The sequence below is a fragment of the Tachyglossus aculeatus genome, chromosome 10 (genome assembly GCF_015852505.1).
Source record: "Tachyglossus aculeatus isolate mTacAcu1 chromosome 10, mTacAcu1.pri, whole genome shotgun sequence".
Lineage (NCBI taxonomy): Eukaryota > Metazoa > Chordata > Mammalia > Monotremata > Tachyglossidae > Tachyglossus > Tachyglossus aculeatus.
In genome coordinates, this window is record NC_052075.1 from 55356611 (window position 1) to 55383630 (window position 27020).

Below are 27020 nucleotides of genomic sequence, written 5' to 3' on the forward strand. Positions count from 1 at the left end.
ATGTATTAAGTGCTCATCAAATACTGCTATTATTATTATTACATCTTTATTAAACCCTGGTGAATGACCAAAAAGAACATGGGCCCTGGAGCCAGAGTTCCTGGTGTACTAATCCCGGTTTGCTGTGTGACCTTGGGCAAGTCGTTTCCCTTCTCTGGGCCTCAGTCCCCTCATCTGCAAAATGGGGATTCAGGCAATCAGTCAACCTTTCCCTGGGCCTCAGTCCCCTCATCTGCAAAATGGGGAGTCAGGCAGTCAGTCAACCTTTTTAGTGAGCACTTACTCTGTGCAGAGCACTGTACCTCAGGACAACAGAGCAGCATAACGGACATACTCCCTGCCCGCAACGAGTTTACAGTCTAGAGGGGGAGACGGGCAATAATTCCTCCTCCATTCTCCCTTCTGCTTGCTCTGTGAGCCTCATGCGGGACTTGATTATCCTGGAGTAATAATACGTAATAATAATGTATAATATAATATAGTATAATATATATAATATAGTATAATAATAATAATGGTATTTGTTAAGTACTTACTATGTGCAAAGCACTGTTCTAAGCACTAGGGAGGTTACAAGGCGATCAGGTTGTCCCACGGGGGGCTCACAGTTTTAATCCCCATTTTCCAGATGAGGGAACTGAGGCCCAGAGAAGTGTGAGCCCACTGTTGGGTAGCGACTGTCTCTATATAATAATGGCATTTACTAAGCGCTTACTATGTGCAAAGCACTGTTCTAAGCACTGGGGAGGTTACAAGGTGATCAGGTTGTCCCACGGGGGGCTCACAGTCTTAATCCCCATTTTACAGATGAGGGAACTGAGGCCCAGAGAAGTAAAGTGACTTGCCCAAAGTCACACAGCTGACAATCGGCGGAGCCGGGATTTGAACCTATGACCTCTGACTCCAAAGCCCGGGCTCTTTCCACCGAGCCACGCTGCTTCTCCAGGTGTGATTCTCTATATCATCATCATCATTAATCGTATTTATTGAGCGCTTACTGTGTGCAGAGCACTGGACTAAGCGCTTGGGAAGTACAAGTTGGCAACATATAGAGACATATAGAGACTTGGACTTCCCAAGCGCTTAGTCCAGTGCTCTGCACACCGTAAGCGCTCAATAAATACGACTGATTGATTGAAGTGACTTGCCCAGAGTCACACAGCTGACAGTTGGAGGAGACGGGATTTGACTCCAAAGCCCACGCCCTTTCCACTGAGCCGCGCTGTATCTATCCCAGCGCTCAGTACAGTGCTTGGCTTATAGTAAGGGCTTAACAAATACCACAATTGTGATTATTATTCTCATTACTTAACCCACCTGGTTCTTGCCAAGGCCGATTGGGTCCCAAGCTTCCTCAGGAGGCCCCAGGTTAGATGGTTCCCTCATTTTTTGGCTAGAATACAGTCGCCTTTAAAAAGAGATGAGGGGTAGGGGGAACTCACTCCACTCATTGTTTGCAAATCTTTTATTGCACAACAAGCACTGTAGCCAACATTAATATTTAACTTTGTCGGATTAGGGAGGGAAAGTCCAGCAGCTGCACCAAACTGGCATATGTTGCCAATTTGTACTTCCCAAGCGCTTAGTACAGTGCTCTGCACATAGTAAGCGCTCAGTAAATACGATTGATGATGATGATGATGATGAGGCACCACACAACCGTACATTTTCCTGAAACCACAAAAGGGGAAAGGGGCAAGATCTCACCATGAAGGGAGATGTGGAGGGTCTCGATATGTTGCCAACTTGTACTTCCCAAGCGCTTAGTACAGTGCTCTGCACACAGTAAGAGCTCAATAAATACGATTGATTGATTAATTGTTCTCTCGCAGTGTGGCCTAGTGAATAAGGGCCCGGGGCCTGGGAGTGGGTTCTAAATCCTGCATTGCCACTTGTCTGCTGTGTGACCCTGGGCAAGTCACCTGGCTTCTCGATGCCTCTGTTCCCTCATCTGTAGAATGGGGAGGAGACGGTGAGTCCCACACGGGACGCGGACCGTGGCCAACCTGATTGGCTCGGATCTACACCGGCGCTTAGTACGGTGTCTGGCACCTAGTATGCGCTTAACAAATACCAGGGCCCGTTGTGGGGTATGGATGGTCTCTGTTGCCAAATTGTGCTTTCCGAGTGCTTAGTATGGTGCTCTGCTTTGTTGTCTGTCCCCCCCCTTCTAGACCGTGAGCCCACTGTTGGGTAGGGACCGTCTCTAGATGTTGCCAACCTGTACTTCCCAAGCGCTTAGTACAGTGCTCTGCACAAAGTAAGCGCTCAATAAATACGACTGAATGAATGAATGAATGCACACAGTAAGTGCTCAATAAATACGATGGAATGAATGAATGAATGAATGCACACAGTAAGTGCTCAATCAATCAATCAATCAATCAGTCGTATTTATTGAACGCTTACTATGTGCAGAGCACTGTACTAAGCGCTTGGGAAGTACAAATTGGCAACATATAGAGACAGTCCCTACCCAACAGTGGGCTCACAGTCTAAAAATAAAAGCAATGGGAAGGAGATGTTCATTTATTCCATCATATTTATTGAGCGCTTACTGTGTGCAGAGCACTGGACTAAGCACTTGGGAAGTCCAAGTCAGCAACATATAGAGACGGTCCCTGCCCAACAAGGGGTTCACAGTCTAGAAGGGGGAGACAATAACCCCCTGGTTGTCAGAAAAATGGATGTGATTCAGTGACATTTTTCTAATAATGGTAACGATGGCATTTGTTGAGTGCTTCATCCTTGCCTAGCACTGTACTGAGCACTGGGATAGATCAATCAATCAATCAATCGTATTTATTGAGTGCTTACTGTGTGCAGAGCACTGTACTAAGCGCTTGGGAAGTCCAAGTTGGGAACATATAGAGATGGTCCCTACCCAACAGTGGGCTCACAGTCTAGAAGATGTGAGAGTATTGGGTTGGACGTGAGTTCTAGGTGTCCTGAGAGAAGCTCACCAGCTAAGCAGGAGGGTGAACAGCACTGGACTTCAATCAATCAATCAATCAATCAATCAATCAATCGTATTTATTGAGAGCTTACTGTGTGCAGAGCACTGTACTAAGCACTTGGGAAGTACAAGTTGGCAACATATAAAGTCCCTACCCAACAGTGGGCTCACAGTCTAAAAGGGGGAGACAGAGAACAAGACCAAACATACTAACAAAATAAAATAAATAGAATAGATATGTACAAGCAAAATAAATAAATAAATGAATAGAGTAATAAATATGTACAAACACATATACATATATACAGGTGCTGTGGGGAAGGGAAGGAGGCAAGATGGGGGTTGGAGAGGGGGGCGAGGGGGAGAGGAAGGAAGGGGCTCAGTCTGGGAAGGCCTCCTGGAGGAGCTGAGCTCTCAGTAGGGACTTCTCTGGGCCACTTACCTTACGGGTAAAATGAGGATTCATTCGTTCATTCAATTGTATTTATTGAGCGCTTACCATGTGCAGAGCACACAGAGAGAGAGAGAGAGAGAGTGGGGTGGGGGGGCAGAGCATAAATTGAGACTGTGAGCCCCGTGTGGGACAGGTACCACTTAACCCGATTTGTTTGTATTTACCCCAGTGTTTATTATTATTAATAATAATAATAATAATAATGATAATAATGGCATTTGTTAAGCGCTTACTATGTGCAAAGCACTGTTCTAAGCGCTGGGGGGGGGATACAATGTGATCAAGTTGTCCCACGTGCGGCTCACAGTCTTAATCCCCATTTTTACAGATGAGGGAACTGAGGCTCAGAGAAGTTAAGTGACTTGCCCACGGTCACACAGCAGACTGGTGGTGGAGCCGGGATTCGAACCCACAACCTCTGACTCCAAAGCCCAGGCTCTTTCCACTGAGCCACGCTGCTTCTCTAATACAGTGTCTGGCACATCGTGCTTAACAAATACCATCTTCAGAGCCCTCAAACAACTTCTTTCCCCCTCCTCCAGCTCCCTACTGTTGAACTATAACCCAGCGGACACACTTTGCTTGTTTTGATGTCTGTCTCCCCCGCTTCTAGACTGTGAGCCCGCTGTGGGCAGGGATCGACTCTGTTGCTGAATTTAATAATAATAATGGGATTTATTAAGCACTATGTGCAAAGCACTGCTCTAAGCGCTGGGGAGGTTACAAGATGCTCAGGTTGTCCCACGGAGGGCTCACGGTCTTAATCCCCATTTTCCAGATGAGGGAACTGAGGTCCACAGAAGTGAAGTGACTTGCCCAAAGTCACCCAGCTGACAATTGCCGGAGCCAGGATTTGAACCCGTGGCCTCTGACTCCAAAGCCCGTGCTCTTTCCACTGAGCCACGCTGCTTCTCTAATTTAATAATAATGATAACATTTATTAAGCGCTTACTATGTGCAAAGCACTGTTCTAAGCACTGGGGAGGTTACAAGGTGATCAGGTTGTCCCACGGGGGGCTTACAGTTTTCATCCCCATTTTCAGATGAGGTCACTGAGGCCCAGAGAAGTGAAGTGACTTGCCCAAAGTCACACAGCTGACAGTTGGCGGAGCCGGGATTTGAACCCATGACCTCTGACTCCAAAGCCCGGGCTCTTTCTACTGAGCCACGCTGCTTCTCCCAAGCACTTAGTACAGTGCTCTGCACACAGTAAGTGCTCAATAAATACGACTGAATGAATAAGTATGATTGATTGCTCCTCTCCAATAGTAGTAATAATAATGATGGCATTTGTTAAGCGCTTACTATGTGCAAAGCACTGTTCTAAGCGCTGGTGGGGATACAAGGTGATCAAGTTGTCCCACGTGGGACTCACAGTCTTAATCCCCATTTTCCAGATGAGGTAACTGAGGCTCAGAGAATCAATCAATCAATCAATCAATCGTATTTATTGAGCGCTTACTATGTGCAGAGCACTGTACTAAGCGCTTGGGAAGTACAAATTGGCAACAGATAGAGACAGTCCCTACCCAACAGTGGGCTCACAGTCTAAAAGGGGGAGACAGAGAACAGAACCAAACATACCAACAAAATAAAATAAATAGGATAGAAATGTACAAGTAAAATAAATAAATAAATAAATAAATAGAGTAATAAATATGTACAACCATATATACATATATACAGGTGCTGTGGGGAAGGGAAGGAGGTAAGACAGGGGGATGGAGAGGGGGACGAGGGGGAGAGGAAAGAAGGGGCTCAGTATGGGAAGGCCTCCTGGAGGAGGTGAGCTCTCAGTAGGGCCTTGAAGGGAGAAAGAGAGCTAGCTTGGCGGATGGGCAGAGGGAGGGCATTCCAGGCCCGGGGGAGGACGTGGGCCGGGGGTCGATGGCGGGACAGGCGAGAACGAGGTACAGTGAGGAGATTAGCGGTGGAGGAGCGGAGGGTGCGGGCTGGGCAGTAGAAGGAGAGAAGGGAGGTGAGGTAGGAGGGGGCGAGGGGATGGACAGCCTTGAAGCCCAGGGTGAGGAGTTTCTGCCTGATGCGCAGATTGATCGGTAGCCATTGGAGGTTTTTGAGGAGGGGAGTAATATGCTCAGAGCGTTTCTGGACAAAGCTAATCCGGGCAGCAGCATGAAGTATGGATTGAAGTGGAGAGAGACACGAGAGAGAGAGAGAGAGCCTTCTCTCTCATCAGAGAGAAGGCTGGTGCAGTAGTCCAGACGGGATAGGATGAGAGCTTGAATGAGCAGGGTAGCGGTTTGGATGGAGAGGAAAGGGCGGATCTTGGCAATGTTGCGGAGCTGAGACCGGCAGGTTTTGGTGACGGCTTGGATGTGAGGGGTGAATGAGAGAGCGGAGTCGAGGATGACACCAAGGTTGCAGGCTTGTGAGACGGGAAGGATGGTAGTGCCGACAACAGAGATGGGAAAGTCAGGGAGAGGACAAGGTTTGGGAGGGAATCAATCAATCAATCAATCAATCGTATTTATTGAGCGCTTACTATGTGCAGAGCACTGTACTAAGCGCTTGGGAAGTACAAATTGGCATCACATAGAGACAGTCCCTACCCGATAGTGGGCTCACAGTCTAAAAGGGGGAGACAGAGAACAGAACCAAACATACCAACAAAATAAAATAAGTAGGATAGAAATGTACAAGTAAAATAAATAAATAAATAAATAAACAGAGTAATAAATATGTACAACCATATATACATATATACAGGTGCTGTGGGGAGGGGAAGGCGGTAAGGCGGGGGGATGGAGAGGGGGACGAGGGGGAGAGGAAAGAAGGGAAGACAAGGAGCTCAGTCCTCGACATGTTGAGCTTTAGGTGGCGGGCGGACATCCAGATGGAGATGTCCTGAAGGCAGGAGGAGATGCGAGCCAAGGCCTGGGAGAAAGAAACAAGGTGTGACGGCCTGAGGAATCTTGCTGCCATTTCCAGGTATGAGGCAGGGCCGATTTCAGAGGGGAAGCAAGTGAGGAGGCTGCTTCAGGGGGCCCTGCTTTCTATTTCTGGGATGTTGTTCTCATGTACACTGAACTAAGTCAATCCATGTTAGAAAGCTTTGATTTCAATATTAATGGTATCCATGAAGAAGGTCTTCAAGGCTTCTCTCCGTCCTCCTCCAGCTGGCAAAGCAGGGGAAGACGCGTGGCCTTGGTGTGTTGGAAAGCTTTCTTCAGCTGTCGAGCCTTCGTTGTCAGCTGGCACAATAAGACCCGTCCCCTTTCTGCCGTCCTATTGAACGCTTTCAGGATGCGGGGGGGAGACGCCCAGCAACCTCAAGCTCCAGGCTTCAAACCTGAAGCTTCAGGGTTTGTCTTCTCCGTTTCGGGCCGGGGCTCCGGAGCTCCTGGGTCCTTCCCCCGGGCCCGGCAACAACTGTCAAAGTGACTTGCCCAAGGTCACACAGCAGACACGTGGAGGAGCTGGGATTCGAACCCGTGACCTCTGACTCCAAAGCCTGGGCTCTTCCCACTGAGCCACGCTGCTTCTCTATAATCATGGCATTTATTAAGCGCTTACTATGTGCAAAGCACTGTTCAGGTTCCAAGGTGATCAGGTTGTCCCATGGGGGGCTCACAGTCTTAACCCCCATTTTACAGATGAGGTAACTGAGGCACACAGAGAAGTGAAGTGACATGCCCAAAGTCACACAGCTGACAGTTGGCAGAGCTGGGATTTGAACCCATGATCTCTGATTCCAAAGCCCGGGCTCTTTCCACTGAGCCACGCTGCTTCTCCACTGTTCTAAGCGCTTACTATGTCCCAGGCACTGTACTAAGCAATCGGGCAGATACATGCAAATCGGGTTAGACGCAGTCCCTGCAAGGGGCGCAGAGTCCTCATTCCCATTTTCCAGATGAGGAAACTGAGGCCCAGAGAAGTGAAGTGACTTGCCCATGGTCACACAGCAGATGAGTGGCGGAGTCTGGATTCGAACCCAGGTTCTTCCCACTCCCAGGCCTGGGCTCTGTCCATTAGGCCACGCTGCTTCTCTGTACACAGTAAATGCTCAATAAATAGGATTGATTGGCAGGGGAAAAGGCTCAGTTGTTGCTTGTCCTTTATTAAGGGGCTGAAAGTTTCCTCCTCAGGCTTTTCAGGGTAGAACTGATTTGAATAACCTGTTTTAATATGCACGTCTACAGCCCACAATTGCTTTTCACTCCAAGCATTCTTTAATGCGCCTTGCAATCAGCCGCACCTGCTGCTACCCAGAATCAATCAATCAATCGTACTTATGGAGCGCTTACTGTGTGCCGAGCACTGTACTAAGTGCTTGGGAAGTCCAAGTTGGCAACATACAGAGACGGTCCCTACCCGACAGCGGGCTCACAGTCTAAAAGGGGGAGACAGAGAACAAAACCAAACATACTAACAAAATAAAATAAATAGAATAGATATGTACAAGTAAAATAAATAGAGTAATAAATATGTACAAACATATATAGGTGCTGTGGGGAAGGGAAGGAGGTAAGATGGGGGATGAGGGGGAGAGGAAGGAAGGGGCTCAGTCTGGGAAGGCCTCCTGGAGGAGGTAAAACAAATTAACAAAATAAAATAAATAGAATAAATATCAATCAATCAATCAATCAATCGTATTTATTGAGCGCTTACTATGTGCAGAGCACTGTACTAAACGCTTGGGAAGTACAAATTGGCAACACATAGAGACAGTCCCTACGCAACAGTGGGCTCACAGTCTAAATATGTACAAATAAAATAAATAAATAGAGTAATAAATACGTACAAACATATATACAGTAGGTGTGGGGAGGGGAAGGAGGTAAGCTCTGCACATAGTAAGCGCTCAATAAATATGATTGATTGATTGATTGATTGTAAGGGGGGGATGGGAAGGGGGAGGAGGAGGAGAGGAAGGAGGGGGCTCAGTCAATATGTTTTGTTCTAGACTGTGAGCCTGCTGTTGGGTAGGGACCGTCTCTATATGTTGCCAATTTGTACTTCCCAAGCGCTTAGTCCAGTGCTTTGCACACAGTAAGCGCTCAATAAATACGATTGAATGAATGAATGAATGAATCTCGAAGTATAGAAGGATCCTATAACTAGGAGAACCAAACATTGATTATCCTCATTCACTCCTCCATGCTGTTTGAAAAGGGACTCTCTGTTAATACCTTCTTGGCTCCATGGAGGAAATCATTAACAAAGGAATGGAACTAAATAATGTACACTTCAGGCTCGGGGACCTGGCTGTGATCCTGGAGAATTCCCCAGGCCAGGCAGTTAACACTTCCCTGTCAAAGAAAAGCATCAGCCAGTTGGCTAACAAAGATAATTATAGGCTTTGTTAAGCTCTTATCTTGTGTCAAGCATTGTTCTAAGCACTGGAGCAGATTATAAAATAATCAGGTCGATGTCCCACGTGGGGCTCACAGTCAAAGTAGGAGAGAGAACAAGTACTGAATTCCCATTTTTTTATTATTACTACTATCAATCAATCAATTGTATTTATTGAGCGCTTACTGTGTGCAGAGCACTGGACTAAGCGCTTGGGAAGTCCAAGTTGGCAACATATAGAGACAGTCCTGACCCAACAGCGGGCTCACAGTCTAAAAGGGGGAGACGGAGAACAAAACCAAACATACTAACAAAATAAAATAAATAGAATAGATATGTACAAGTAAAATAAATAAATAAATAGAGTAATAAATATGTACAAACATATATACATCTATATTAAGTATAAGTATAAGATTAAGACTGTGAGCCCCCCATGGGACAACCTAATCACCTTGTAACCTCCCCAGCACTTAAAACAGTGCTTTGCACATAGTAAGAGCTTAATAAATGCCATTATTATTATTATTATTATTATTATTAATGATTCTTCTGTTATCAGCCCACTGATAACAGAGCCCACTGTTGGGTAGGGACTGTCTCTATATGTTGCCAATTTGTACTTCCCAAGCGCTTAGTACAGTGCTCTGCACAGTTAGTGCTCAATAAATACGATTGATGATGATGATGATGATGATTGAAGGGAGGAAGAGAGCTAGCTTGGCGGATGGGCAGAGGGAGGGCATCCTGGGGCATGACGTGGGCCGGGTGTCGAAGGCGGGACGGGTGAGAACGAGGCCCAGTGAGGAGATTAGCGGCGGAGGAGCAGAGGGTGAGGGCTGGGCTGGAGAAGGAGAGAAGGGAGGTGAGGTAGGAGGGGGCGAGGGGATGGACAGCCTGGAAGCCCAGAGGGTGAGGAGTTTCTGCCTGATGCGCAGATTGATTGGTAGCCACTGGAGATTTTTGAGGAGGGGAGTGATATGCCCAGAGCGTTTCTGGACAAAGATAATCTGGGCAGCAGCATGAAGTATGGATTGAAGTGGAGAGAGACACAAGGATGGGAGATCAGAGAGGAGGCTGATGCAGTAATCCAGTCGGGATAGGATGAGAGATTGAACCAGCAGGGTAGTGGGTTGGATGGAGAGGAAAGGGCAGATCTTGGCAATGTTGCAGAGCTGAGACCGGCAGGTTTTGGTGACGGCTCGGATGTGAGGGGTGAATGAGAGAGCGGAGTCGAGGATGACACCAAGGTTGCGGGCATGTGAGACGGGAAGGATGGTAGTGCCGTCCATCAGAGATGGGAAAGTCAGGGAGAGGGCAGGGTTTGGGAGGGAAGACAAGGAGTTCTGTCTTGGACATGTTGAGCTTTAGGTGGCGGGCAGACATCCAGATGGAGATGTCCTGAAGGCTGGAGGAGATGCGAGCCTGGAGAGAGCAGGGGCAGAGATGGAGATCTGGGTGTCATCAGCGTAGAGGTGATAGTTGAAGCCGTGGGAGCGAATGAGGTCACCAAGGGAGTGAGTGTAGATGGAGAACAGAAGGGGACCAAGCACTGAACCTTGGGGAACCCCCACAGTAAGGGGATGGGAGGGGGAGGGGGAGCCTGCAAAAGAGACTGAGAATGAACGACCGGAGAGATAAGAGAAGAACCAGGAGAGGACGGAGTCTGTGAAGCCAAGGTCGGATAGCGTGTTGAGGAGAAGGGGGTGGCCCACTGTGTCGAAGGCAGCCGAGAGGTGGAGGAGGATTAGCACAGAGTAGGAGCCGTTGGATCTGGCAATCATTGGTGAGCTAGCTTCGATCTAGCTTCGGTCCGAGACCTCCCTGTTTCCCTGCGCATGCGCCGCCAGCGGCCTCCTGGCTCGACTACGTTTCTCCCCGACCCCTCCCTGCGCATGCGCCGCCGGCGGCCCCCTGGCTCGAACTCGCTTCGCCCCGACACCTCCCGGTCCCCCTGCGCATGCGCCGCCGGCGGCCACCTGGCTCAACTTCGCTTCGCCCCGATACCTCCCGGTCCCCCTGCGCATGCGCCGCCGGCGGCCTCCTGCCACGATCTAGCTTCGCCCCGACGCCATCCTGTCCCCCTGGCCCGACTGAAACCTCACCTCTTCCAGGAGGCCTTGCCAGACTGAGCCCCTTCCTTCCTCTCCCCCTCGTCCCCCTCTCCATCCCCCCCATCTTACCTCCTTCCCTTCCCCACAGCACCTTGTATATATGTTTGTACATATTTATTACTCTATTTATTTATTTTACTTGTACATATCTATTCTATTTATTTTATTTTGTTAGTATGTTTGGTTTTGTTCTCTGTCTCCCCCTTTTAGACTGTGAGCCCACTGTTGGGTAGGGACTGTCTCTAGATGTTGCCAACTTGTACTTCCCAAGCACTTAGTCCAGTGCTCTGCACACAGTAAGCACTCAATAAATGCGATTGATTGATTCCTCTCCCCCTCATCCCCCTCTCCATCCCCTTATCTTAACTCCTTCCCGTCCCCACAGCACCTGTATATATGTATATATGTTTGCACATATTTATTACTCTATTTATTTATTTTACTTGTACCTATCTATTCTATTTACTTTATTTTGTGAGTATGTTTGGTTTTGTTCTCCGTCTCCCCCTTCTAGACTACGAGCCCACTGTTGGGTAGGGACTGTCTCTATATGTTGCCGGCTTGGACTTCCCAAGCGCTTAGTCCAGTGCTCTGCACACAGTAAGCCCTCAATAAATACGATTGATTGATTGATTGATTATTTATTTTACTTGTACCTATCTATTCTATTTATTTTGTGAGTATGTTTGGTTTTGTTCTCCGTCTCCCCCTCTTAGACTGTGAGCCCACTGTTGGGTAGGGACCGTCTCTAGATGTTGCCGGCTTGGACTTCCCAAGCGCTTAGTCCAGTGCTCTGCACACAGTAAGCGCTCAATAAATACGATTGATTGACTGATCCCGTCCCCCTGCGCATGCGCCGCCGGCGGCCTCCCGGCTCGATCTCGTTTCTCCCCCGACGTCTCCCTGCGCATGCGCCGGGCGCTCGGCGGGCGGGGAGGCGGGGCCGAAGAGCGTGCAGCCGGAGGGAGAACGTGGCTGTGCGTGCGCGCTCCCGCGGGAGGGGGGCGAGGGCGCGCGCGGGGGGGCGGGGCCTGGAGGGGCGGGGCGGGGTTACCTTCGCCGCCGCCGACAGGTGCGGGACATTGCGGGGACGGGAGCCTGATCCCGATCCTTATCCCGATCCCGATCCCTGCGATCCCGGTAAGTCCTGCCCGCGGGGGCCGGGCGGGAGACCCTCAGCCCTGTGCACGGGGGCAGGGGGCTGGAAAAGGGGGAGGCGGGGGGGAAAGGTGCACCCCTTCCCACTGCGCATGCCCAAAGGGACCCCCCTCTTAGACTGTGAGCCCCCTGCTGGGTGGGGACCGCCTCTCTATGTTGCCAACTTGGACTTCCCAAGCGCTTAGCACAGTGCTCTGCACACAGCAAGCGCTCAGTACATGCGATTGAGTGAGTGAACATCATTCATTTTATTTTGTTAGTATGTCTGGTTTTGTTCTCTTATTCCCCCTTTTAGACTGTGAGCCCCCTGTTGGGTAGGGACCGCCCCTCTATGTTGCCAACTTGGACTCCCCAAGCGCTTAGCACAGTGTTGTGCACACAGCAAGCGCTCCGTACATGCGACTGAGTGAGTGAACATCATTCATTTTATTTTCTTAGTATGTTTGGTTTTGTTCTCTGTCTCCCCCTTGTAGACTGTGAGCCCGCTGTTGGGTGGGACTGACTCTATATGTTGCCAACTTGGACTTCCCAAGCGCTTAGTACACTGCTCTGCACACAGCAAGCGCTCAGTACATGCGATTGAGTGAGTGAACATCATTCATTTTATTTTGTTAGTATGTTTGGTTTTGTTCTCTGTCTCCCCCTTCTAGACTGTGAGCCCGCTGTTGGGTAGGGACCGCCTCTCTATGTTGCCAACTTGGACTTCCCAAGCGCTTAGCACAGTGCTCTGCACACAGCAAGCGCTCAGTACATGCGATTGAGTGAGTGAACATCATTCATTTTATTTTGTTAGTATGTTTTGTTTTGTTCTCTGTCTCCCCCTTTTAGACTGTGAGCCCGCTGTTGGGTAGGGACTGTCTCTAGATGTTGCCAACTTGTACTTCCCAAGCGCTTAGTTCAGTGCTCTGCACACAGCAAGCGCTCAGTACATGCGATTGAGTGAGTGAGCATCATTCATTTTATTTTGTTAGTATGTTTGGTTTTGTTCTTTGTCTCCCCCTTCTAGACTGTGAGCCCGCTGTTGGGTAGGGACTGTCTCTACATGTTGCCAGCTTGGACTTCCCAAGCGCTTAGTCCAGTGCTCTGCACACAGTAAGCGCTCAATAAATAGGATTGATTGATTCATTCATTCATTCAATCGTATTTATTGAGCGCTTACTGTGTGCAGAGCACTGGACTAAGCGCTTGGGAAGTCCAAGTTGGCAACATAGAGAGACGGTCCGATTGAGTGAATGAATGACCGTCTCTCCATGTTCATTCATTCAATCGTATTTATTGAGCGCTTACTGTGTGCAGAGCACTGGACTAAGCGCTTGGGAAGTCCAAGTTGGCAACATAGAGAGGCGGTCCGATTGAATGAATGAATGATCGTCTCTCCGTGTTCACTCAGTCGCATGTATTGAACTCTTACTGTGTGCAGAGCACTGTACTAAGCGCTTGGGAAGTCCAAGTTGACAACATAGAGAGACGGTCCGATTGAAACCTCCTTCCCTTCCCCACAGCACCTGTATATATGTTTGTACATATTTATTACTCTTTATTTATTTATTTATTTTACTTGTACATATCTATTCTATTCATTTTATTTTGTTAGTATGTTTGGTTTTGTTCTCTGTCTCCCCCTTCTAGACTGTAAGCCCGCTGTTGGGTAGGGACTGTCTCTCTATGTTGCCAACTTGGACTTCCCAAGCGCTTAGTCCAGTGCTCTGCACACAGTAAGCGCTCAATAAATAGGATTGATTGATTCATTCATTCATTCAATCGCATTGATTGAGCGCTTACTGTGTGCAGAGCACTGGACTAAGCGCTTGGGAAGTCCAAGTTGGCAACATAGAGATACGGTCCGATTGAACCTCCTTCCCTTCCCCACAGCACCTGTATATATGTTTGTACATATTTATTACTCTATTTATTTTACTTGTACATATCTATTCTATTTATTTTATTTTGTTAGTATGTTTGGTTTTGTTCTTTGTCTCCCCCGTCTAGACTGTGAGCCCGCTGTTGGGTAGGGACTGTCTCTCTATGTTGCCAACTTGGACTTCCCAAGCGCTTAGTACAGTGCTCTGCACACAGTAAGCGCTCAATAAATACGATTGATTGAATGAATGAATGACCGTCTATGTTCACTCAATCGCATGTATTGAGCGCTTACTGTGTTACTAAGCGCTCGGGAAGTCCAAGTTGGCAACATAGAGAGACGGTCCGATTGAATGAATGAATGACCGTCGCTCTATGTTCACTCACTCAGTCGCATGTATTGAGCGCTTACTGTGTGCAGAGCACTGTACTAAGCGCTTGGGAAGGCCAGGTTGGTTTTGTTCTCTGAGAAGCGGCGTGGCTCAGTGGAAAGAGCCCGGGCTTTGGAGTCAGAGGTCATGGGTTCGAATCCTGACTCCACCACATGTCTGCTGTGTGACCTTGGGCAAGTCACTTCACTTCTCTGAGCCTCAGTTACCTCATCTGGACAATGGGGATTAAGACTGTGAGCCCCCTGTGGGACAACCTGATCACCTGATCATCAGACTGAGCCCCTTCCTTCCTCTCCCCCTCGTCCCCCTCTCCATCCCCCCATCTTACCTCCTTCCCTTCCCCACAGCACCTGTATATATGTTTGTACATATTTATTACTCTATTTATTTATTTATTTTACTTGTACATATCTATCCCATTTATCTTATTTTGTTAGTATGTTTGGTTTCGTTCTCTGTCTCCCCCTTTTAGACTGTGAGCCCACTGTTGGGTAGGGACTGTCTCTATATGTTGCCAATTTGTACTTCCCAAGCGCTTAGTACAGTGCTCTGCACATAGTAAGCGCTCAATAAATACGATTGATGATGATGATGATGATGATGATCACCTTGTATTCCCCCCAGCGCTTAGAACAGTGCTCTGCACATAACGCTTAACAAATGCCATTATTATTATTATTATTTAGACTGTGAGCCCACTGTTGGGTAGGGACTGTCTCTATATTTGCCAACTTGTACTTCCCAAGCGCTTAGTACAGTGCTCTGCACACAGTAAGCGCTCAATAAATACGATTGATTGATTGATTGGGTTCAGCTGGCCCACTTTCAGGGCGGTGTCTTGGACGGGGGAACTTTTATAGCCAGATCTTGTCAGGGCCTGTCTTGGACGCCCCCCTCACCATTCTCCCTTTCAGAGGTTTCCCAATGTAGTGTTCTAACTTCCCAGATAGGCCCCAAGCCCCTGGCTGGGTTCATTCATTCATTGTCGTATTTATTGAGCGCTTACAGTGTGCAGAGCACTGTACTAAGCGCTTGGGAAGTACCAGTTGGCAACATATTAGAGACGGTCCCTGTCCAGAAGGGTTTATCAGGAAGAGATACAGTGCCCTCCCTAAGATGGGGATTTGCCTTGCTCAAAGCGTTTTTATTTTATTTTACTTGTACATATTTATTCTATTTATTTTATTTTGTTAGTATGTTTGGTTTTGTTCTCTGTCTCCCCCTTTTAGACTGTGAGCCCACTGTTGGGTAGGGACTGTCTCTATATGTTGCCACCTTGTACTTCCCAAGCGCTTAGTACAGTGCTCAGCACACAGTAAGCGCTCAATAAATACGATTGATTGATTCCCCGCCCACGTTGATCTTACAGTCTAGAGGGACATAGGGCGGGGGATGTGGCTGTTTGTTCTATTGTGCTCACCGAAGCGCTTAATACAGGGCTTTGCACACAGTTAGCGCCCAATAAAGCAGAGTGGTTTAGTGGAAAGAGCCCGGGCTTGGGAGTCAGAGGTCATGGGTTCTAATTCCGGCCCCGCCACTTGTCAGCTGGGTGACCTTGGGCAAGTCACTTAAGTTCTCGTTACCTCATTTGGAAAATGGGGATTAAGATTGTGAGCCCCACGTGGGACAACCTGATCACCTCGTAACCTCCCCAGCACTTAGAACAGTGCTTTGCACATAGTAAGCGCTTAATAAATGCCACCATAAATAAATAAATAAATCATTTCACTTCTCTGTACCTCAGTTGCCTCATCTGTAAAATGGGGATGAAGAGTGTGACACCCCCCCCCCCCCAACGTGGGAAAACCTGATTACGTTGTATCTACCGCAGCGCCTAGGACAGTGCTTGGTACATAGTAAGCCCTTAACAAATACCATTATTATTACTATTATTATTAAATACAATTGAGTGAATGAATGCTCTGCACACATTTAAGTGCTTAATTTAATTGTATTTATTGAGCACTTACTGTGTGCAGCACACTGTACTAAGCGCTTAATAAATGCTATTATTCGACTGAGTTTTTTTGTTAAGCACTTAACTGTGTGCCAGGCACTGTATTAAGCGCTTGCTCTTCTATGCCCTGGTGGGAGAATCTGGTCCATCTGAGGGGACTGGATGCATATGAGAAGCAGCGTGGCTCCATGGAAAGAGCATAGGCTGGGGAACCAGAGGTTGTGGGTTCTAATCCCGGCCCCGCCTCTTGTCAGTTGTGTGACCTTGGGCAAGTCACTTCACTTCTTTGGGCCTCAGTTCCCTCATCTGTCAAATGGGGATGAAGACTGTGAGCCCCACATGGGATACCCTGCTTATCTTGTATCTGCCCCAGCACTTAAAACAGTGCTTGGCACATAGTAAGCGCTTAACAAATACCAACCTTATCGTTATTGTTATTATTCCTATCCTGGTTTATTCGTGACCACCCTGTCCTTCTCTGTGCATTTAAACGCTTAGTACAGTGCTCTGCACATAGTAAGCGCTCAATAAATACGATTGATGATGATTGATGATTTAAACACTCCAAAGTCAGTCTGCCTTCACATCAGATGGTAAGCCCCATGAGGGCAGGAAATGTCTTGGGCTTCTGTAGGTTTTCAACAGAGACAATTCCTCCTCCTCCTCCTCCTCCTCCTGGGTAACCATCTAATACCATGCCATCTAGAACAGTGCTTTGCACATAGTAAGCACTTAACAAATACCAAAATTATTATTATTATTATTATTATGCCTCGTTTCCCACCTTGCTGATCCTTAGCCAGTCTTGGATACTGGACTTTGCTGAGTCCCCCGGACTTCCACTCAGGGTTCTGGAAGAAATCTTAGATGCAGGTGGTACTTTGGGGGAAGAGCAATCAATAAGTATTGAGTGCTTACTGTGTGCAGAGCACTGTACTAAGCCCTGGGGAGAGTAATGATGGTACTTTTTAAGCACTTACTATGAGAGCCAGTTGTAGGCTCCCCCTCCCCATCCCCCCCGCCATACCTCCTTCCCCTCCCCACAGCACCTGTATATATGTATATATATTTGTACGTATTTATGACTCTTATTTGTACATGTTTATTCTATTTATTTTATATTGTTAGTATGTTTTGTTTTGTTCTCTGTCTTCCCTTTCTAGACTGTGAGCCCACTGTTGGGTAGGGACCATCTCTATATGTTGCCAACTTGTACTTCCCAAGTGCTTAGTACAGTGCTCTGCACACAGTAAGCGCTCAATAAATACGATTGAATGAATGAATGGGCAGGGATTGTCTCTGTTGCTAAATTGTCTTTCCCAAGGGCTTAGTACAGTGCTCTGCACATAGTAAGCACTCAATAAATATGATTGAATGAATGAATGAATGCCAAGCACTGTTCTAAGCTCTGGGGTAATAATAATAACGATGGTATTTATTAAGCACTTAGTCCCTGTCCCACATGGGGCTCACACTCTTAATCCCCATTTTACAGGTGAGGTAACTGAGGCCCAGAGAAATGAAGTGACATGCCCAAGGTCACACAGCAGACATGCGGCAGAGCCCGGATTAGATCCCTGTCTACTTGCTTTGTTTTGTTATCTGTCTCCCCACTTCTAGACTGTGAGCCAGTTGTTGGATAGGGATTGTCTCTGTTGACGAATTGTACTTTCCAAGCGCTTAGTACAGTGCTCTGCACACAGTAAGGGCTCAATAAATACGATTGAATGAATGAATGAATGCCAAGCACTATTCTAAGCTCTGGGGTAGTAATAATAATGATGGCATTTATTAAGCACTTAGGTTGGACACAGTCCCTGTCCCACATAGGGCTCACACTCTTAATCCCCATTTTACAGGTGAGGTAACTGAGGCCCAGAGAAATGAAGTGACATGCCCAAGGTCACACAGCAGACATGAGGCAGAGCCTGGATTAGACCCCTGTCTACTTGCTTTGTTTTGTTATCTGTCTCCCCACTTCTAGACTGTGAGCCAGTTGTTGGATAGGGATTGTCTCTGTTGACGAATTGTACTTTCCAAGCGCTTAGTACAGTGCTCTGCACACAGTAAGGGCTCAATAAATACGATTGAATGAATAATAATAATAATGATAGCATTTATTAAGCGCTTACTATGTGTAAAGCACTGTTCTAAGCCCTGGGGAGGTTACAAGGTGATCAGGTTGTCCCACGGGGGGCTCACAGTCTTTATCCCCATTTTACATCATCATCAATCGTATTTATTGAGCGCTTACTATGTGCAGAGCACTGTACTAAGCGCTTGGGAAGTACAAATTGGCAACATATACAGTCCCTACCCAACAGTGGGCTCACAGTCTAAAAGGGGGAGACAGAGAACAAAAGCAAACATACTAACAAAATAAAATAAATATTTACAGTTGAGGGAACTGAGGCCCAGAGAAGTGAAGTGACTGGCCCAACGTCAGACAGCTGACAAGTGGCAGAGTCGGGATTCGAACCCGTGACCTCTGACTCCAAAGCCCGGGCTCTTTCCACTGAGCCACGCTGCTTCCTGAATGAATAAACCCATGACCTTGTGACTCCATACCACAGAGCTGGTAGACACAACCCCTGCCCACAACGAGCTCAAAGTCTACAGGGCTTGGGAGAGCAGAGTGGAGTAGCCAAGAAGGGCTGTTGATCCCATACAAAGTTTCGGGTTTTATGCTTCCCGCTGCTGGAAAAATAATCAGGAAGCGTTCCTGGTGCCCAGAAACTTTTTGCTCGCTTTTGTGTTCCTGGTTTTCTGCTGAATTTGTGGACCGAGGGTGGGGGTGGGGACCCGCCTCCAAACCAAATTGGAGAAACAAACAAAATGTTGAGATTGCAAACTCAACAATCTGGGGACCATGTGTTGCAACCGTCCAAGAATTGTTGGATTGGGAACTGAAAGGCGGTGACTCATCCGTGCAAAGTCTGGCTGGCCTTCAAAACCTCTGAGCTAATCCCATTACCCTCGACTGGGAACCCAAAGTGATCGCACCTGGGTCTCCTTCGTAATAATAATGATGGTATTTGTTAAGCGCTTAGTATGTTCCAAGCGCTGCCCTAAACCTTGGGGTAGATACAGTAATAATAATAATGGCATTTATTAAGCGCTTACTGTGTGCAAAGCACTGTTCTAAGCGCTGGGGGGGATACAAGGTGATCAGGTTGTCCCACGTGGGGCTCACAGTCTTAATCCCATTTTACAGATGAGGTAACTGAGGCACAGAGAAGTTAAGTTCAAGGCCCTACTGAGAGCTCACCTCCTCCAGGAGGCCTTCCCAGACTGAGCCCCTTCCTTCCTCTCCCCCTCGTCCCCCTCTCCATCCCCCCCATCTTACCTCCTTCCCTTCCCCACAGCACCTGTATATATGTATATATGTTTGTACATATTTATTACTCTATTTATTTTACTTGTACATATCTATTCTATTTATTTTATTTTGTTAGTATGTTTGGTTTTGTCTCCCCCTTTTAGACTGTGAGCCCACTGTTGGGTAGGGACTGTCTCTTTATGTTGCCAATTTGTACTTCCCAAGCGCTTAGTACAGTGCTCTGCACACAGTAAGCGCTCAATAAATACGATTGATGATGATGATGAAGTGGCTTGCCCATACAAGGTCATCGGGTTGTTTCACGTGGGGCTCACAGTCTTAATCCCCATTTTACAGAAGAAGTAACTGAGGTCCAGAGATGTGAAGTTACTTTCCCAAAATCACACAGCTGACAAGTGTCAGGGGAGGGATGAGACCCCCACGACCTTTGACTTTATTGTGTGCAGGGCACTGTACTAAGTGCTTGGAAAGTACAATACAGAAATAAAGAGAGACAATCCCTGCCCACAAAGGGCTCACAGTCTATTTATGGAGCGCTTATTCCAGGCTACTAAAACGCTCCTGGGAGAGTGCAATATAACAGAGTTCATTCAATCTTCTTTACTGAGCACTTACTATGTGCAAACCGCTGTACTAAGCGCTTGGGAGAGGACAATACAACAACAATCTGACACATTTCCTGCCCACAATGGGCTTAAAATCTAGAGGGGAAGACAGTTATTAACAGCCCGGGCTCTTGCCCTACTGAGAGCTCACCTCCTCCAGGAGGCCTTCCCAGACTGAGCCCCTTCCTTCCTCTCCCCCTCGTCCCACTCTCCATCCCCCCATTTTACCTCCTTCCCTTTCCCACAGCACCTGTATATATGTTTGTAAATATTTATTACTCTATTTATTTTACTTGTACCTATCTATTCTATTTATTTTATTTTGTTAGTATGTTTGGTTTTGTTCTCTGTCTCCCCCTTTTAGACTGTGAGCCCACTGTTGGGTAGGGACTGTCTCTATGTGTTGCCAACTTGTACTTCCCAAGCGCTTAGTACAGTGCTCTGCACACAGTAAGCGCTCAATAAATACGATTGATTGATTGATTGCCACTAAGCCATGCCTCTTCTTTATCAAACCGGCCCCTCCCGGGATGATCGCCTTTTAATGTCGATTTTGGGAAAATTAAATCTGCCCCAATCATAAACTCATGGTGGGCAGGGCTGGTGTCTCCCAACTCTTAGTACGTTTAGTACAGTGCTTTGCACACAGTAAGTGCTCAGTGAAGAAGATTGAATGAACTCTGTTATATTGCACTCTCCCAGGAGCGTTTAAGAGCTTGGAATAAACGCTCCATAAATAGACTGTGAGCCCTTTGTGGGCAGGGAGTGTCTCTCTTTATTGCTGTATTGTACTTTCCAAGCGCTTAGTACAGTGCTCTGCACACAATAAGCGCTCAATAAATACAATGGAATGAATGAATAATACCACAGATTGATTTGCATCTAGTTTGGGTGGGTGTTGGCTGTGGTTTTCTCCTCAGGGCATTTTCAAAGGCCCCTTTAGGGTTCTCACTTGTTAATTTTCCCCCTGTAGACTGTAAGCTCGTTAGGGGCAGGGAATGTGTCTCCTTATTGGTCGTTCATCCATTCAGTCGTATTTATCGAGCGCTTACTGTGTGCACAGCACAATACTAAGCGCTTGGGAGAGATCAATACAACAATAAACCGACACATTCCCTGCCCACAATGAGCTTAAAGTCTAGAAGGGAAGACAGATGTTAACAGAAAGAAATAAATGACAGATAATGGACCTAAGTATTGTACTTTCCAGCGCTTAGTACAGTGCTCTGCACGCAGTAAGTGCTCAATAAATACGATCGAATGAATGGGAAGCAGTGTGGCTCAGTGGAAAGAGCCCGGGCTTTGGAGTCAGAGGTCATGGGTTTGAATCCCAGCTCTGCCACATGTCTGCTGTGTGACCTTGGGCAAGTCTCTAAACTTCTCTGAGCCTCAGTTCCCTCATCTGTAAAATGGGGATTAAGACTGTGAGCCCCATGTGGGACAACTTGATCACCTTGTATCCACCCCCAGCGCTTAGAACAGTGCTCTGCACATAGTAAGCACTTAACAAATGCCAACATTATTATTATTATTATTATTATTATGAGAGGGGAAGAACAAAGGGAGCAGGTTAGGGTGATGCAGAATGGAGAGGGAGAGGAGGAAAGGGGGAGTTTAGTAGTCCGGGAAGGCCTCTTGGAGGAGATGTGCCCGGAGTGCTCTGCATCTAGTAAGTGCTCTATAAATATGATTGATTGATTAATTTTCTCTATTTTTGCTTGGTTTCACTCTCAAACAGATCTCAATAAATACGATTGATAGATCCATCTTTGCCCCACTCCCACCCCAAGAAAGCTAGGGTGGAGGGGTCAGCATTGAGTGGCAGGGAAGGGAGGGACTCAGCCTCTTCACTAGGGAACTCCAGGAGGGTTAGGCAGCCTTCAGAATTGGTTTTTATCAGTCAATCGACGGTACTTATTGAGCGCTTACTGTGTGCTGAGCGTTGTCCCAAGCGCTTGGAAGAGTGCGGTATACCTGAGTTCGTAGACACGTTCCCTGTCCGCAACTGGCTTCCAGTCTAGAGGGAATAAAAGAGACGAACCAGCGTAGCCTCAGTGGAAAGAGCCCGGGCTTTGGAGTCAGAGGTCATGGGTTCAAATCCTGGCCCCGCCAATTGTCAGCTGGGTGACTTTGGTCAAGTCACTTAACTTCTCTGGCCCTCTCTGTCTCCCCCTTCTAGACTGTGAGCCCACTGTTGGGTAGGGACTGTCTCTATATGTTGCCAACTTGGACTTCCCAAGCGCTTAGTACAGTGCTCTGCACACAGTAAGCGCTCAATAAATACGATTGATTGATTACCTCATCTGTAAAATGGGGATTAAGACTGTGAGCTCCCCGTGGGACAATCTGATCACCTTGTAACCTCCCCAGAGCTTAGAACAGTGCTTTGCACATAGTAAGTGCTTAATAAATGCCGCCATCATCATTATTATTACTATTAGAATAGGATGTGTTACATAAATGGTATAGGGATGAGAAATCGAGTGCTTGGGGCAACGGATGTGATGCAGAAGGAGGGGAAAATAAAAAGGGGAGATGAGGGCTTAGTCAGGGAAGGCTTCCTGGAGGAGGTGATTTTTTCATTCATTCATTCAATTGTATTTATTGAGTGCTTACTGTGTGCAGAGCACTGTACGAAGCGCTTGGGAAGTACAAGTTGGCAACATATAGAGACGGTCCCTACCCAACAACGGTTTTAATTGGGGCATTGAGGATGGAGAGAGCGGTGGTCTGTCTTTCCCCCTACTTTTTCCCCCCATATCCCATCCACAGGTTTTTGATCCTGTGTTTTTCCCCACGGCAAACCCTCACTCTCCAAATAGGCTAGTTCAGTGTTCTCCGCTGCCTAGGTGCTCAGTAGATACTGCTGCTCCCCATCCTAATGAGATACTAGTTTTGAGCTCCTGCTGAGGGCAAAGCGCTGTACTAAGTGCTTGGGTGAGTCTGAGAGGGCTAAGCCACACCTTCAAGTAATAATAATAATAATGATGGCACTTATTAAGCGCTTACTATGTGCAAAGCACTGTTCTAAGCGCTGGGGTAGATACAAGGTAATCAAGTTGTCCCACGTGGGGCTCACAGACTTAATCCCCATTTTCCAGATGAAGGAACTGAGGCCCAGAGAAGTGAAGTGACTTGCCCACAGCTGACACAGCTGACAAGTGGCGGAGCCGGGATTTGAACCCATGACCTCTGACTCCAAAGCCCAAGCTCTTTCCACTGAGCCACGCTGCTTCTCTAAGTAGCTTATAGTGTCTCCCCCTCTTTAGATCATAACCTTGTTGTGGGCAGGGATCATGTCTTATATTGTAGTAATAATAATAATGATGGTATTTGTTAAGCGCTTACTATGTGCAGAGCACTGTTCTGAGCGCTGACTCTCCCAAGTGCTTAGTACAGTGCTTTGCACACAGGAAGCGCTCAATAAATACCATCGAATGATTAATTGTCCCTCTAGACTGTAAGGTGATTGTGGGCAGAGACGGTGTCTACCGATTTTATTGCATTGTGCTCTCCCAAGCGCTTAGTACAGTGCTCTGCAAGCAGTAAGCACTCAATAAATATCACTGATTTGATTACAGTGTAGAGGGGGAGAGGACCCTTGAATAAGCAGTAGTGTAGATAAGAGCTAGATATATGTGCTGGGGGTCGGGCGGAGGGGAGTTTCAGGCCTTCCCACACTTCAACAAAGAACACCCTCCCGATTGAGGGGTTTTTTTAATGGTATTTGTTAATATTGATGGCATTTATTAAGCTCTTACTATGTGCAAAGCACTGTTCTAAGCGCTGGGGAGCTTACGAGGTGATCAGGTTTTCTCACGGGGGGCTCACGGTCTTAATCTCCATTTTCCCGATGAGGTCACTGAGGCCCAGAGAAGTGAAGTGACTTGCCCAAAGTCACACAGCTGACAGTTGGCGAAGCGGGGATTTGAACCCATGACCTCTGACTCCAAAGCCTGGGCTCTTTCCACTGAGCCACGCTGCTTCCCTAAGCACTTTCTATGTGCCAGGCAGTGTTCTAAACGCTGGAGTAGATAAAAGCTAGTTGGGTTGGAAATGGTCCCTGGCCTACATGGGGCTGACAGTCTTAAGTCCCATTTAACATGTGGGGGAACTGAGGCCCAGAGAAGTGAAGTGACTTGCCCAAGGTTACCCAGAAGACAAGTGATGGAGCTGGGATTATAATAATAATAATAGTATTTGTTAAGCGCTTGCTATGTGCCAGGAACTGTACTAAGCGCTGGGGTGGATACAAGCAAATCAAGTTGGACACAATCCCAGTCCCACGTGGGGCTCACAGTCTCAATCCCCATTTTCCCGATGAGGTCACTGAGGCCCAGAGAAGTGAAGGGACTTGCCCCAAGTCACCCAGCAGAGCTCACCTCCTCCAGGAGGCCTTCCCAGACTGAGCCCCCTTTTTCCTCTCTTCCTCCCCATCCCCCCGGCCCTACCTCCTTCCCCTCCCCACAGCACCTGTGTATATATATTTGTACAGATTTATTACTCTATTTATTTTACTTGTCCATATTTACTATTCTATTTGTTTCGTTAATGATGTGCATCTAGCTTTAATTCTCTGTGTTCTGACGACTTGACACCTGTCCACGTGTTTTGTTGTCTGTCTCCCCCTTCTATCATCATCATCAATCGTATTTATTGAGCGCTTACTATGTGCAGAGCACTGTACTAAGCGCTTGGGAAGTACAAATTGGCAACAAATAGAGACAGTCATTCTAGACCGTGAGCCCGTCCTTGGGTGGGGACCGTCTCTCTATGTTGCCAACTTGGACTTCCCAAGCGCTTAGTCCAGTGCTCCGCGCACAGTAAGCGCTCAATAAATACGATTGAATGATGAATGAATGAAAGTGTGAGAACCCAGAGCCTTCCGACTCTCAGTCCCAGGGCTGTATCCGCCAGGCCGCTCCTAACTCCAAGGCTGAACTGAAAATCCAGATGGCCGCATCATGGCTGGGGTTGAGCTTCCCTTTTCCAGCCGCTTTCCAAGCGTCTATTAAAAACCCACGTATTATCATAAAATAGTCTCATTAATGTTGGCATTAGGTCTGTGGGTAGGGAGGGAGCCTGAGGCTAGGGATTTCCAGCTGGATGGAGGTGGGGAGAGAGAGGATGGAAAAGGCATCATCATCATCATCAATCGTATTTATTGAGCGCTTACTATGTTCAGAGCACTGTACTAAGCGCTTGGGAAGTACAAGTTGGCAACATATAGAAACAGTCCCTACCCAACAGTGGGCTCACAGTCTAAAAGGCATCCCACTGCAGGGTGCACAGGGGGGTTGGGGGCTCCTCCCGCCGCCCCCCTGGCACTGACACAGCCAGAAGGACCTGGGTTCGTCCATTCATTCCATTTTATTAATTAATTAATTAATGATGGCATTTGTTAAGCACTTACTATGTGCAAAGCACGGGGGGGGATGCAAGGTGATCAGGTTGTCCCACGTGGGGCTCACAGTCTTCATCCCCATTTTACGGATGAGGGAACCGAGGTTCAGAGAGGTGAAGTGACTTGCCCAAGGTCACACAGCAGACATGTGGCAGAGTCAGGATTTGAACCCATGACCTCTGACTCCAAAGCCTGGGCTCTTTCCACTGAGTAATGCTGCTTTGCTATTATTGTTATTAATACTTATTATCAATAATTACTATAGTTATATTACCACATGATATTATTTTATATTATATCACTATGATAATTATTGCTGTGATAACAATTATATTACGATAATTGTAATTAATTATTAATATAGCAATATTATTGATAATAATAATGGCATTTATTAAGCACTTACTATGTGCAAAGCACTGTTCTAAGCACTGGGGAGGTTACAAGGTGATCGGGTTGTCCCTCGGGGGGCTCACAGTCTTCATCCCCATTTTACAGATGAGGTAACTCAGGCACAGAGAAGTTAAGTGACTTGCCCAAAGTCACACAGCTGACAACTGGTGGAGCTGGGATTTGAATCCGTGACCTCTGACTCCAAAGCCCGTGCTCTTTAATAATAATAATAATAATAATAATAGCATTTATTAAGCACTTACTGTGTGCAAAGCACTGTTCTAAGTGCTGGGGAGGTAACAAGGTGATCAGGTTGTCCCTCTGGGGGCTCATGAGCCACATATTAAGTGCTTACTGTGTACGGAGCACTGTTTTAAGCACTTGGGAGAGTTCAAAATAACAATAAATGGGCACATTCCCTGCCCACCACGAGCTTGCAGTCTTGAGGAGAAGACAGACATGAACAGAAAGAAAGAAATGGTAGGAATAATAGTAATAATAATAATGATGATGACATTTATTAAGCGCTTACTATGTGCAAAGCACTGTTCTAAGCGCCGGGGAGGTTACAAGGTGATCAGGTTGTCCCACGGGGGGGCTCACAGTCTTCATCCCCATTTTACTGATGAGGGAACTGAGGCCCAGAGAAGTGAAGTGATTTGCCCAAAGTCACACAGCTGACGAGAGGCGGAGTCAGGATTTGAACCCATGACCTCTGACTCCAAAGCCCGGGCTCTTTCCACTGGACATAAGTGCCATGGGGGTGGGGGTGAACAAAGGGAGAAAGTCCAGGCTCTGCCACTTGTTTGCTGGGTGACCTTGGGCAAGTCACTTCACTTCTCCACCACAGCGCTTAGTACAGTGCCTGACACGTAGTAAGCGCTTATCAAATATCATCGTTATCATCAGCATTCTCTGGGCCTAAGTCACCTCATCAGTAAAATGGGGAAGCCATGTGGGACATGGACTGTGTCCAACCTGATTAGCTTGTAGCTATCCCAGTGCTTAGAACAGTGCTTGGCACATAATAAGCGCCTTAACAAGCACCATCATTACATAGGAAGCGCTTAACAA

At 47.2% G+C, this 27020-nt stretch overlaps 1 protein-coding gene across 2 annotated transcripts in view; it reads left to right on the forward strand.

Annotated features, from left to right (window-relative positions):
- The first annotated feature begins 11908 nt into the window (after window positions 1-11908).
- Window positions 11909-27020, forward strand: part of LIMA1 (LIM domain and actin binding 1) — a 99041-nt gene continuing 83929 nt past the window's right edge. The window contains exon 1 of one of the 2 annotated variants that reach the window (XM_038752296.1): window positions 11909-11977. The gene's annotated coding sequence lies outside the window, so the exon portion shown is untranslated. The remainder of the gene's footprint in view (window positions 11978-27020) is intronic. The other variant, XM_038752299.1, reaches the window with a different exon arrangement.